Below are 15,036 nucleotides of genomic sequence, written 5' to 3'. Positions count from 1 at the left end.
TTAGCAGTGCACGCTTCCACCAGGCACACACCATGAGCCGTCAGTGCACGCTTTCACCAGGCACACACACCACCAGCCTTCATTGCACGCTTCCACCAGGCACACACCACCAGCCGTCAGTGCACGCTTCCACCAGGTACACACACCACCAGCCATCAGTGCACGCTTCAACCAGGCACACACACCACCAGCTGTCAATGCTCGCTTCCACCAGGCACACACACCACCAGCCATCAGTGCACAATTCCAACAGGCACACACACCACCAGCCGTCAGTGCATACTTACACCAGGCTCTCACCACCAGCCGTCAGTGGATGCTTCCACCAGGCACACACACACCACCAGCCGTCAGTGCGCGCTTCCACCAGGCATACACACCACCAGCCATCAGTGCACGCTTCCACCAGGCATACACATCACCAGCCGTCAGTGCACGCTTCCACCAGGCACACACACCACCAGCCATCAGTGCACAATTCCAACAGGCACACACACCACCAGCCGTCAGTGCATACTTACACCAGGCTCTCACCACCAGCCGTCAGTGGATGCTTCCACCAGGCACACACACACCACCAGCCGTCAGTGCGCGCTTCCACCAGGCACACACACCACCAGCCATCAGTGCACGCTTCCACCAGGCATACACATCACCAGCCGTCAGTGCACGCTTCCACCAGGCACACACCACCAGCCGTAGGTGCACGCTTCCACCAGGCATGCACACCACCAGCCATCAGTGCACGCTTTCAAGGGGCACACACACCACCAGCCGTCAATGCACGCTTTCACCAGGCACACACACCACTAGCTGTCAGTGCACGCTTCCACCAGGCACACACACCACCAGCCATCAGTGCACGCTTCCACCAGGCACACACACACCACTAGCTGGCAGTGCACGCTTCCACCAGGCACACACCCCACAAGCTGTCAGTGCAGCAGGCATGCTCTTCTCAGAGTTTCTTGGTAAATATGTGTTCGATGCCTGGGAGGGAGTGGGTCGAGTTTCCTTAAACCATGCTGAGTATGCAGATGCTGTGCATGAACTCCTTGGGAGTGAGTCACGCTGCCTGGGACTCCCTCCCTCCACACTTGTAAATTGCGCCTGCACCAGGCATTTTCTCACTTGCAAAGTTCGGCGCATGCGCTCAGCTAGGCAGCCTCCACGCCCCCGGGAATGACTGTTTCCTACAACCAGAATGGAAACAACATTCAGAGCTATGAAAACAAGTTCATTTGATGAAAAGAACTGTTAACAAAAACCATGTCCAGCTATTGTAGATCTGGGAACTTAAACAAAACAGCAACAAAAAACAAACAAGCATTGGCATAGCCAGTAGGTCTTGCTTTTTGGACCGTATAAGTATTTAGTTATGCAGTAGAGCATCCTTTATGCAACAAACCCAACTGTTGCATGGCTAAACACGTATACGGTCCCAAATGCGAAACCTATTTGCTGTGCCAATGCTTGTTTTATATCATTAATAGTTACTGGTGCTACTATCTTGTAGACCAATTCCTGTGCCAAAAATAACATCGTCTGGAAAAAAAATTCACGAATGCTCGACCCAGCGAACCCTGTCAACCTGCACGAGCAAGGACGGGCGGAGGGCACGCATTCAAACCAGTTAATCTGTAATAAAATGCCTTGGGAACATGAAACCTCAGAGGCAGGCAGGATACTTCTAAATGGGGAGACAAATGGTCCGGACGGATAAAGAATGGGACCTTATAATGAGAGTTAGAATCGGACTGATGTAAAAGGTAAGACGAATGTGGTTACGTCTGGTTAGTGCATTTTTTATAGCCAATCAACATCACATTTTTGCATGCATTATTGGCCGTCAACGGGCCGGTTTTATGAATGTACCTGTGCAACGCTGCACCGTGTTGGTGTTCTATAGTTCCTTTAATATATTAATGTGAACACCATCCTATATCTTACGATGGTCATACTCTTTTTAATCTCCACAGTGGCCATGCTTAGTGTCGCCCCCCATCCTAAACAATGGTCTCTTCTTCTCTACGTGTCCAGTTGTCTTTCCCTCTTCTTTTCTGCTTAGCGGCCCCTCCATGTATCTAATTACCTCTGGTCCTTAAGCTCTTTTCCGTACTCATTCTTCTACACTCCCTACTCTCTCGCTTGCTTGTCTGTTGGCTTCATCTGTTTTCCGCATCAGCCTTGCTTTCTTCCCAGCAACCCGATTTCCTCATTTATCCTGCTTGTGTAACTCCTTTTTGCATCCGAAGAAAAAGTGACAATCACATTGTAATTATATCAACAACTAGCGTTGACAAAGATAATAGGTCTGGCTTTTTTTGTAAGGTGCATGCATAGAGGAGAGGCCCTTGTATTCGCCCACTGGCCTAGATCATACACAAATTCTAATATGAAAACAGAGCAACACACTTGCAGACATCCATGCACACACAAGACTATCCATCTTAAAATATTCATGCACGCCAGATCTACATCTATCCATACTGTACCCAAGTAAGCAAACGGATATGCACCCCTGCTCAAAACCATCAGGTCTACATGTACTCCAGCCACCTCAGCACATATACAAACAGATCTACTCTTTCCATCCACATTAGATGGTAGACCGACAAACAATATCTACACAAGCACTTCCACACAAGCTCAGAGAGCTCACGGAGGTCTATGGCAAAGGGACAGAGCTGACTAGATAGATAGACTGATAGTTGAATGCTTAATTTATTCATTCGAGATTCGTGCTCCATTTTCACTTCATATTTAGCTAGTCTGCCGAAGAAGTTATGTTTCAAGTGGAGAAGTAGGGGACTGTCAGTGTCCATTGAACCATTGGATATGCCCTGCAAAAATCACTTCTAAGGGGTTATTGCAGTCTTCTGTTTTCTTATCTTCCTATCCTTGAACTCTTTACACTGTACTGTACTTTTACGTGCAAGAGTTAACTATTTATGCGCATTGCACGGTTTTAATCATTTATATGGACACACACACACTCTCACTCTGCCACTCCGAACTTCCCCCTCTTTAGGGCTAACTTATTCCACATTTGGGGTGCAAATTGCTCAATGTACTCTGCACAATATGCATAAAGTCGTGAACTTTCCAAATGCAGATCTTGGTTGTCAATTGTGCTTGTGCAATTGGGTCAAAAGAAGTAACCAAAGTTTACATCTCCCAGAAGCTCTGATTTGTTAAATGAAAACCCAAGACTTGAAGATGGTATTTGGTGTTGAAGTAAAGAATCAGCAACGTACTTCATATATTGCAGTTTACATTCAATAACTCCACCACATTATTTTGTTTTACTTCGGCAAAATGTTTACTTTTGGTTTGGCATATTATATCTTGCTACATGCAATACACATGTTTTTAGCTCACAGCTAAGATAGATCATGCGCTGCCACTTGCAAGACCTTTTGTTAACTTGTAGTAGTCTTGTAGGCCGGCCATTGCTTATCATTTGTTAGGTTCATTGTTAGTCTCATTTGCTTGCTTCTTATTGGTCAACTTCCATAGGCTTCCTTCCTCATCTTTTGATTTTGTCCCACCCATGGACGAATTACTTGTGTCCTTCTACTGCACACTTTCCAGGTGCTACCTTTTTATTTTTGTTTAAGCACTCTACGAGAGTGCATGCTTTTTTAACTGTCTCTCTCATGTACCCCTCCCCCTCCATGTCCCTCCTACGGTGCCTCCTGCCTGTCAACCCTCTGTTATCCATCTCCTTGTCTCCAGCCCCTCCCTCCCACCCTCTTTTGTCCATCGACTTACCCCCACCCTCCGTTGTCCATTTTCTTGCCTCCGGCTACTGCTCCCGACTATGCTCCATTGTACTTCTGCTTGACCCAGCTCCTACCGACCACCCCCCATTGTCTGGGTGCCCATAGCTCCTCCCTCTGACCCTTCTTTGCCTGTCTAATTGTCCCTAAGACCCTTCCTCTTTTTCATCCTCCCTCTGTCCATGTGCTTCCCAGCAGCTTCTTCCAAAACCCCTCGTCCATGTGCTCCCCCTTCTGTACCCTGTGTTGGCTCGGGGGAGCAATAAAAAAATACTGTGATGCATCTAGTTATGGCTGTGTCATAAGGCTTTTCTAAAAAAAAAAAAGTATTCCTCCCCATTCACGTCCTTGTCAGTCTGTCTTTCCTCCCTCTGTGTTGCTTAGGGTCTAGCAATAAAAAAAATTGCAGCGATGCTGCCAGCGCCGGCCACTTCCATAACCTTTTGTCAATTACTTTTAGCCATGCTGCACAGCAGACACGCTGCTGTACAACATGGCTACAAACCTTATACAGGTACAATACTCTCACCGAAAAACAGCAATATAATGATGGAAAGCTAATTAAAAAGATCAATGTCTTAAGTAATTTCCTGAAGCTGAGATGCTTATGAGTTGTCCTCATGTAATGCAACTGGTGCTTTGTAAAGCGCTCTGATACCTGATTCAGGTCAAGCTCGCGCTATATAAAACTCTGTAGATAAAGATGCTATTTGTTCCATAGTACAGGAGCCATGGCTTGAAAGAAGCGACCTCCTCCTCTTGCACTCTTGGTCCAAGGGACAGTGGCTAAGTTGAAGTCAGCCGACCGTGCAGGCCTAGATGGCGAGTACGGCAAGAATATGAGCACAATGGGAGTGGAGGCTCTTATGGGAAATGCACAGAGTTTTGAAATGTATGTGCTTATCAACAGGAAGCCAATGCAGCTTCTGGAAGAGCTCTGCGGTGGATCAGAATTTTGGAAGGGAGAAGAGCAGACTCGCTGGGGCATCCTGGACGATCTGTAGTCTTTTTATGACTTCTTTGTTGACACCTAGATACAGGACATTGCAATAGTCCAGGAGAGACAGAATTTTGGATTAAATATTAGTCTGCCAAGTTTGGGGATCAAAAAAGCCAATGATAGGTTTGAGGCTTCTAAAAAGACCAAAGCAGGCACCAGTCAATGATTTGACTTGGGTCTCGAAGGCAAGAGAGTAATCTTTCCATAATCCTCAATTCTTGATGACCGGTTTCGGCTTGGGAGGTGGTCCAAAGATAACCGGCTACCAGTTTTCTCCCCAGGTGTTGGTGTACTTGCCTAACAGAAGGATTTCAGTTTTGTTAGCGTTTATTTTTAAAACCTTGTTATTCATCCACTTAGCAACAGCAAGCACCCCTTTCTGAAAGTTGGCCATGTTTTGAGTTGCGTTCGCTGAGAGTGAAAGAATAAGCTGGGTATCGTTCCCTTGGGATACCAATGAGATCCCAAAGCATTTCACAGCCTGTGCTAGAGGTTGAACGTAAATGTTGAATGAGGTCGGTCTCAATGAGGAGCAATAGGGGGCTTCATATGGCAAGGATTGTTAGTGAGATTCAAACAGGGAGATATTACTTGTAATGAGCGTGTGGTCAAGAAAAAGGTAAACCAGGTTAGGGCTAACCCTCTTATCCTTATATCATGTAATCTCTGCAGTAGCACATTATGAGACATCATGATGAAAGTGGCGCTTCGATCCAGCCGAATCCGGGCCAATGAATTACCTTCATCCAAGGCACTGCAAAGTTTCTCTAACACTGAAAATAGTGAAGATTCCATGCTGGGAGAAGGTCTGAATCTTTTTTGGAATGTGTCCAAAATATGGTTATCCTCCAGAAACTCTGTCAATACGCTGTTGGCATTTTTCTCTACCACCTTGGCCAAAAAGGTAGGAAAGAGATGGGGCAGTAGTTTTCTGACTGTGCCTGGTCCAAGGAACGTTTTTTTAAGCAAAGGAATGACTTCGGCTTGCAAAAGGGACCATAGCAAAAGTCAGATTAATGTTTTATTTAAAAAAGGATGGTAATAAAATATCTTGGCGTTTTAGGATAAGGTCGGGCCTCATAGGGTTATCATGAGAGCCAGATTTGACTTGGTTGCAAATGGCCCGTAGAGAAGCAGGTTTGAGTGTAGGAAATGCAATTAGTTCTTCCCTGGGGCGTAGGGCCTCCAGCATACTGGTACTGCCATCAAATCGGGAGTAGTGCTTAAGGAAAAATGTGAGTAGATATCCTTAATTTTACCAATGAAGTAATCTACTAGTTTGTTGCAGTGGTTGGCAAAGACCTCAATAGGCTCGACTGATAGAGCTGGTTTCATTAAGCTACTCAATAAAGTAAAAAAAAAATAGCTGGATTGGTACTATTGCGGATTTTGTTGGAGGAGAACTCTGCTTTAGCTTTCTTGATCTTTTTGAGATATGTTTTTAAAGCTATTCTATGTTTCACTTTGGCTGGCGATTCATAGGTTTTTCTCCATGTTGAAGCACAGTCTTGTTTTGGGCTACAAGAGTCTCATTAGTTTTTAGGGTTGAAGGTTTCTTTTTGATCAGCCCCTGACAAGCAGGGATAAAGACGTCAAGAGCTGAAGTAAGCCAAGACTGTACCATGTTTTCAGGAGCCTCCTCCACCACGTTGGATAAGAATGCGTGGCCTGAATAAAATGTCTGAATTCCTGTAAATCCAATTTCTACCATAATCTTTTCGGGATAGTGTTAGGGCCATGGTACATTCCTGGAGCTTGGTGTTGATAGTCATGGGAACCAATATAATGGTCAGTCCAGGACATGGGTCAGGGGGTCACAACACCTAGATTATTTAAGTTAAAAAACACAGGATCAAGAGGTGGCTGGCAGACTGTGTAGCTTCTACAACTAACTGGGACGGTTGCATGGCTGTAAGGTCGTCCAGAAATTTGCGAGCTTCGTTATCCTGATAGGAGTCAAAATATAAATGCAGGTCACCAATAATATTGAAATCTGAGTGATTAATAACTAGCAGGGCCAGGTAGTTTGTGAGTGCTTCTCTGAAGGCTTTGGATGGGCCTGGGGGTGGTTTATCAGCAGCCCTGTGATGGTGAAGTTGTTATTTAGGGAGATTTTAAAACCGGCGCTTTCACAGTCTTGGATTGTGCATTGGACTAGACTGCAGCCTATACCTGCTTTGTGCACAATAGCTATACCACCTCCTCTGCTGTTGGCTCTTTCACAATTTTTTTAATTGTTGCCCTAGGGAAAGTCCTAATGCCGGCTCTGCTACTTTGGACTGCCCTAGCCATGTTTCAGTAAGAAGTCATATATCAGGTAGGTAATCTTGGATAAAATCAAAGATATTGGCATGATGGTGAACTAACGAGCGGCGGTTGTAGCTGAATAATGTGAAGGAGGTGAGGTGGGTAAGGATTTCCTATGTTTATTGGGTGATTGGCATTCGGGCTGTGTCACATCATGCCTGCTTAAGTGCATTCTTATCCACAATTTACTTATTTTTGTTGTTGCCAGCAGTGAAAACTATACAAAACTAGAATCTGCATACGCTAAATTCCAATCTCAAAGCACAACACTTACATTCGTTTTGTGCACCTAATCACGAACCCCAGAGCAAACTAGCATTCATAAAACCACATTTTAAGCATTTTTTTGAATTTATCAGCTAACCTTTACATGGGAGAGTAACAAATGAAATGTCATAAGGTTATCCATGTGCCATTTTTTTAGGTCGGGCTTTAGCGGCAGCGCACATGCTCTGCAAGACATGCAGTAGTAGAGTAAGGGAGACAAGCTGCCCTCACTCTCCGCCCATATTTTTCAGTGGCTTCTGTCTTTTTCCTTCATAAATTCTGTCTTCTGATTGATTATGAGGCTTGTTAGTCCTGCCTTATTATGGCCATATCGTCATTTGTACCCTCCCATGGCTACTAGCCCCTTTACTTCAGGTGGTACACTGTACAGTACGTATTATTTAGACGTGGCTGGGTACGCACAGTTGGGTGAGGAGGGTAGGGGAAAATGTCGTGGTCCGCTCCGGTTTGGGGTTTGAGAGATAATGGACAGGGGTGCGCTCTGCCCTGCACGCGCTCACTGCTCAGGCATCCTTCACAGAGAGGAAGGGGTGCTTCCGATTGAGCAAAGACTGCCCAGCTTTTGAGCACTCGCCTCGTCCCTTTTCCAGAAATACATTTCCCTCTCCTTAGACTCCCTGAAACTTCCCAAACAAATACCTGCCTTCCTTCGAACACCTCTCCCTCCAAGACCCCTGCCGACCTCAAGACCAATAAATTAAACAGTACGCTGACGACGAACAGGCCGAAGCAGGGGAAAGAGAGCGCAAGTTCAGGAACTTCCCAGCAGGTACAGTACCCGCCCGGTCTAGGTTCAGCATGAGTGAGTGGGGGAGGGGGCGGAACAAATGTAAACTTCGTAGGTGAACACCTGTTGGGGGTACCAACAGATCCTCCAAAAGCTTTATCCGCTGGACGGGACCAGATCTTCAGGGAGGGTGGAACCTATCCGCAGGGACCTTCGTTTACACCCAAGAGTTAGTCAGTCTCTGCTAGTTAAGAGGACACTGGGGACCGAGGGCTGAGACAGGCGGTTTCCTCACCCCCCCGCACACTCCCCCTGCAGTGCACAGAGGGAGATAGCATGGCTACCTCTTATCTCTCTCCCCGGGATGCAATGACGTCCCGGGAATAACAATGGGTCCTGATATTAGCAAGAGAGTGGACACTCCTTGGCACTGAATGGGAAGTGAAATAATGTCGGAATTCCTGTTCAGTGGCCCTCTAGGGCCCCTGCCAGGGTGCCACTATTAAATGTTGCATTATAGTTGATAGCTAGGCCTCTTCTAGGATTGAACAGTGTTGTACTTCTTTTGCCCGAGTGTGATGTGCTAATCAGAAAAGCTTTCACTTCTCTCTTCGTTTGGGGTTATATTTGCATAGAGCACTAGGGCTTTAGGGCGATGCAAGGTACAGGCCGCACTAGGTGCTGACCAGGGGTGACTAACCTGGACGGTGGTGGGTTGGATGAGGGCGCTGTGTTTAGCTATAACTTAAGATTTAAAAACACCTACTGCTGAGTTCCTTGTGCTTCCAGCTTTCAGGCAGCAATACAAGTGCCAAGATAACTCTTGTGATTAATGTTCCAGAGAGAGGGAGAGAGAGAGAGAGATGTGTGTCTGTATGTGTATGTATATGTATATGTATATGTATATGTATGTATATATATATATAAGTTCTGGCTAGTGGCAGTTTTGACTCGCCATAAAGTAGCACAGAGGGTTAATGTGGCTGCTGCACAAAACAGATCTGTACTTTATGTGGATAGCTGAGTGGATTAGTAATGCCAACCTTTACCATTGCTTAAAAACAAAAGAAATGTATGTGTGAGTAAGACTATGGAGAGATGAGAGGCACTTTTGCTGGGTGGTGGTGAGGGAATTAGAGGGGGAGATCATGGGGAGTGCCAAAAAAGATTGTCGTATTTGTGTGAATGTGTATGAGTGTGTGTGTATGTGCATGTTCGTGCTGTGCGTATGCTCTATGGGCGTGCTTGTACACCTGCGCACTGGTGGACATTTTCCCTCCAGCAACAAGCATTGAGGATACTGGACCAACAGTACAAGGAGCTTGGATAACTTAAGAGGCAGTATAAGGAGTCTGAAGTGTTGGGGCAACAGTGTGAGGAACGTCTGGCACATGGGCAAACCATGTGAAGAGCTTGGTAGGTATGCTCGCAGACCGGGTCAGGGGCTAGGGTATGAAGACCGACAATGTGGGGTATTGTTCAACACAATGCAAGATTTTTTAATTTTTTTTTAATTTTATTTATTGAGAGTTTTGCAGTATCATACAGAATAGACACATTCCAACAATACAATGCTGTGACACTCTTTGGTATAGAGAACAACATAACAATAAAATAATAAGCAACCAATAACAGGTACATTCCAGTGATCAGCATATAGCATACATGCACATGACTCTTTCTGCTCTGTCCACATAGATGTGTAGTCCGGGTATTGTGATTCTCTAGGAAGCGATCTTCACAATAATGAATTATTCAGAATCCACTCTGAGTCAATAAATATTCTCACAGGGGAGTCCAAATATCTGTTGGTCTAGAGGTTGCCGGCAGTTCCTCAGCATAAAGTTCCAGCTGTTCACGGCAGTATACCATATCCTTGACCCACATATCAACTTTTGGACTTTTGGACTTAACTTACTTTCCCAGGTAAATAAGACTCTCCTCTTTGCCGGTAACAGGGCTACTCTCACAAACCTTCCCACCGTGGCCTTTATTTGGGAGACATATCCTAGGAGGCACTCCAGTGGTGTGCATTGTAACACCTGACCTAGTTGAACACCGGATTACACTGCCATGCAAGATGTGAGAAGTCAGCCCTGCTTTGACCACATCTCCTACAGTTGTCCGAATCCCTAAGAACCATGTTATATAATTTAATAGGAGTATAGTACACTTGATGCAAAAACTTAAAATGAATGATTCTCAAATTACTGTTCGAAGTCAAGCGGCCTGTCAGCGCGCAAATCTGCTCAAATTCTCTGTCAGTTGACGGGAGAGTCATCATAGCATTCCAACGTTCCAGACTCCTGTCTAGTCTAGGGGCTGTTTCCCCCTAAACTGCTTTGTATAACTTGTTGATCAGCTTCTTCCTAGTTGGGGCTACCATCAACAATTGCAGTGTCTTAAGTGGTTCCGGCTCCTCAGGAAAAGTAGTGTAATGGTCCCTTACTGCACGCTTCAACCTATAACCGGTGTACTGGAATAACGGGGTAATTTAAATCCTCATCTGTGAGGTACTTTCCCCCAGGGTAAAGATCGCTCATATGCGTGATTCTGGCTTCCTTTAGAGCGGTTATAGGACCATTTTCTTGCGCTACAGATAGCGCCGCGTGCCCAGCGAGGGGCAGTGCTGGTGCGTATATAGGGATTTTGTGTGCCTGCCTACCAATCGCCTGCCAGGCCGCAACAGTGGCATCTATTGTGTTTATCTCAGTCCTGGGCGTCTGCCTATTGGTGTATGTGATGACGCTCCTCAGAGACACAGGATGGGCGGCCCCGTCTTCTACAGCCACATGTGGGATAAAGTCATGGGACTTAAACCAGTAATATGCATCCTGGGCCTGCGCGCAGAGGTAGTACACATAGAAGTCCGGAGCAGTGAACCCCCCCCTCCCTCGTACGTCAGTGTTAACGTAAGCCAGCTAATTCTAGGTTGCTTATTCCCCCATACTAACCTCAGTAGCTGGGTTTGGACTGTTTTAAAAAAATGTTTTGTCAACGGGATTAGAATATTGCAAAAAAGATATAAGAGCTTAGGAAGGAGGACCATTTTTATTACAGCTATACGATCTGCCAGGGACAACGGCAAACAGAACCACCGGTCAATCTGCTGCACTAAGGAGGTATATGCCTGACCATAGTTATCTTTAATCACAACCTCAGGGTCTCGGTGTACCCATACCCCTAGATATTTGGCTGGAACTACAGACCATACCAATGGGTATTCTACCTGGGGTGGAGCTGTAGCTAGCGTCAAGGGAATGATGACAGATTTCTCCCAATTTATCTGAAAATAGGCCACATTTAATATATTCCCGTATAATCTGGGATAAATAGTGCTGTGGCTCGCGAACAAATAGGACCATGTCGTCAGCGTATAGGGAGATCCCAACCGGCTGGTTATTAAAATTGAGGTCCGCAGCCCTATGACCTTGCCGGATTTTGCACGCTAGAGGTTCTAAAACGAGGGCGAAAAGAAGGGACAGGGGACAGCCTTGCTGGTGCCACTTTCTCTGTTAAACGTTTCTGACGTGAGCCCGCCCACTCGAACTCTCGCTGAGGCGTCAATGTAGAGGACTTGTATCCAGCGAGTCAAAACAAAGGGGAATCCCATTCAGTGTAATATATGCATATATGCATGATAGATCTCCACTCTATAGAGTTGAATGCTTTTGGAGCGTCCAGTAGAACTGCAACAGCCGACATGTCAGGGTTAAGCACATGGAATATGACGAAGATATGACAAAGATAGTGCGCAAATTGTGGGAAGTAGAACGTTCTGGAACAAACCCAGATTGGTCCTGGAGCACCAGAAGTGGCATTAAGGGCTGTATTTTAGTGGCCAAAATCTTTGCTAAAATTTTTGCAACCAAATTGATCAACTAAAGTGGACGATAAGAGTCACAGCGCATAGGAGATTTATCTTTCTTATGGAGGTTGATAATTAGGGCCTGACGTAGAGAAGGAGGGAGAGTCCCCGACTCATGAGCCTCTGCATACATCTCTAGCAAATGTGGTATAAGGAGGTCAGCATAAGCCTTATAAAACTCAGCCGTCAGGCCAACAGGCCCGGAGCTTTGTTGTTTGAAACATCGGCCTCATCAGTTGGCTAGCTTAAATATTCTCTGTGGGCGTCTGAAAGCCATGCACTGGCCGTGTCCTCTAGGTATTCGTTCATTGCTGTCTCGTCCATCCCACCACGTGTGGTATATATAGTTGAATAAAATCGGTGGAATTGCGCCACTATAGCATGTGGGGTGTAATGTGCTGTCCCATCAGAGTCAATGATGTGTTCATCGCAACACCGCCCTTAACTTGCGGAGACTCCACGGAGTTCTCGCGAGGGCTGCGACTCTCACTGAGTCGGCCATTTTGGTCTCTCTTGACGCTACGATGGCTTTTGATACCATTGAGTGGCCCTACCTTTGGGCTGTCCTCTCGAAGTTTGGGTTCGGCCCGGGGTTTATCGCTTGGGTTAAGCTTCTTTATGAGAATCCCCTGGCACAGGTGGTGGTCAATGGTAGGGTCTCTGGGGCCTTTGCGCTCGTGCGGGGTACCCGGCAGGGTTGCCCGCTGTCTCCGTTACTCTTCGCCCTTGCCTTGGAACCGCTGGCTGAATGGCTCCGTTGGGAGCCCTCCATGAAGGGTATTCGGTGGACTCCTGACTTTGAGGATCGTATCTCGCTTTACGCGGATGACATCCTCCTGTACTTTACCTCCCCTCGGAAATCTCTCAATGTGCTTTTCGATGTTCTGACCTCTTTTGGGAAGAACTCGGGTCTCGTCATTAATTGGACCAAATCTTGTGTCTACGTTTTGGCGGGAGGAACTCCCCTTTTGCCTCGTAGATGTCCGATTCAAGTGACTGAGACTGACTTTAAGTACCTGGGGATTTACATCTCCTTGGATGCCACCATCCGTTATGAACGTAACTTGCTACCTCCTCTTCAACGACTGAAATTGGATGTCGCTCGTTGGCGTCAATTGCCGTTGTCCCCGCTGGGCCGAGCGGCCCTTTTTAAAATGATGTTGCTGCCCAGATTTTTGTATGCTCTCCAGAACTCGTTTGATCTTGTTCCCTTGCGGTACTTTCGGGAGGTGGAGGGTCTACAATGTCGTCTTATCTGGGACGGGCGTGTATGCATTGTTCTGTCTAAACTCACACTGCCGTGGTACAACGGAGGTATCGCCCTCCCTGACATTAGGCGCTACTATTGGGCTTCCCAGCTGAGTGCGGTTAATCACGTGACTTATGCTCCCGGTTCGGCCCCGGCCTTTGCAATGGATAAGCACCTTTTGCCGGGCGGCAACTTTAACAGGGCGCTGTATTCCCGGAGGCTCTGTCCCTCGCTTACGGGACCCACTAAAACTGCGTTACGAGTGTGGCGTGATGCGACTGCGGCTCTTGGATGGACTGACAGATTTACTTGTGCGACCCCCTTGTATGACTCTGAGTGTTTGGGTAATCTATGGCGAACTAAAGGTTTTGATAAGTGGGATATGATTGGTATCAGCAAGGTGGGGGATCTCTGGTCCAAAGGGGACGTTAGGTCCTTTGCGGTGCTACAGGCCGAATACGACTTGGGGGACAGGGAATATTTCCGATATGCCCAGATCCGGCATGCCCTATTGTCAGTTTTCACCGTGGGTATGGAACTTCCTGAGTCCTCTCCCCTCGAGGATCGTATCCTTGATGGCCACGTACCTGAAAGCACCATTTCCCTGATTTATAAAAAGCTCATAAACAACAGGGCTGATCTGCTTGTGCGCCTCAGGGCCTCGTGGACCGCAGATGGTCTAGAATTGGATGATGAGGACTGGCAGTCCGCCGTGTCCTCGCCCAAGGAGGTCGCCATACCAGCCCGCCTTCGATTCGTTCAACTTAAGATCCTCCATCGTGTGTATGTCACTGGTCCGAGTCTGGTTCGCATGGGTTATTCTGTGGATGATCGATGTAAGCGTGGATGCGGCATGGTTGGTACCTTTCTCCACATTCTGTGGGAATGTCCGGTGGTGTGTGACTTCTGGTCCCGTGTACATGCTGTAATGGAAATGGTGACTGGTGTTGCATTACCTCCCGAGGCCAGGCGTTGTCTCCTTAATATCTGGGAGCCCACTGACTATAATACGGCTCAGACAGTCTGGGCGACCCTAGGCAATATGATTGCGAAAAGAGACATTGCACAGCAGTGGGGCTCCAACAGGCCGCCTACTGTATTGTCCTGGAAGGAAAACATGGACTGGTGCATGTTTAGAGAAAAAACAGTTTACCTGTCCCGGGGTCGGCCCAAGAAATGGAGCAGAATTTGGTCGCAGTGGAACTCCTATCGTGGAGATATTTCTACCCCCCCACATGCTTTATTCCCTGATGTCGCTTTATCCCCATGATTGGCATTCCACTTATTGACTTTATTGCTTTCCTCCTCGCTGCCCCCCTACCTCCCCCTTTTATCTTTCTCCTATGTTACTGCCAGTAAAATATGTATCGGAGTGCCTTCTGTACGGATCCATGGCCAACTGCTCAATTGTCATTAATGCCTTGTGATGTTTGTTGTGTTCTTGTTGGTTTTTTTCAATAAAAAAAAAAAAATGATGTGGTCAATTGGGGGGTTGTCAGTCCTACACCGCAGTCTGTCAGCTAGGTTCCTGCCCGGCATACCACACCCCCTGTAGGCCCTGGCCACATGACGTTTAGATAAATACTTCACTTCTGTATCTGCTAGAGCCCTATATTCCTCTACCTGCTCATGAATTTGCGCTAGTATGTCCGGGGTTGGTGCAGTCTGGTATTGCTTCTCGAGCACCTCCAAGTTTTTCTCAATCTTGTTCTACTGACCCCTAATGTCTTTAAGGATCCCCGCTGAGGTACCTATACACACCGCTCTAATTTTCACCTTAAAGGCTTCCCATAGGGTCACCTGACTTTCCACAGA

The 15,036-nt window shown here is 46.7% G+C and overlaps 1 protein-coding gene across 5 annotated transcripts in view; it reads left to right on the top strand.

Moving 5' to 3' along the window:
* KYAT3 (kynurenine aminotransferase 3) overlaps positions 1 to 15,036 on the top strand; it is a 548,094-nt gene that overhangs the window by 122,447 nt on the left and 410,611 nt on the right. Inside the window, exon 1 of one of the 5 annotated variants that reach the window (XM_078646056.1) lies at positions 1,751 to 1,769. The exons of 3 other annotated variants lie outside the window; for them this stretch is intronic. The gene's annotated coding sequence lies outside the window, so the exon portion shown is untranslated. Of the gene's footprint in view, positions 1 to 1,750; positions 1,770 to 7,078; positions 7,100 to 15,036 lie in introns of those variants that run through there. One more of the 5 variants, XM_078646038.1, reaches the window with a different exon arrangement.

Source organism: Lissotriton helveticus, chromosome 1_1 (assembly GCF_964261635.1).
Source record: "Lissotriton helveticus chromosome 1_1, aLisHel1.1, whole genome shotgun sequence".
NCBI lineage: Eukaryota > Metazoa > Chordata > Amphibia > Caudata > Salamandridae > Lissotriton > Lissotriton helveticus.
This window is presented reverse-complemented; position numbering and strand designations above follow the sequence as displayed.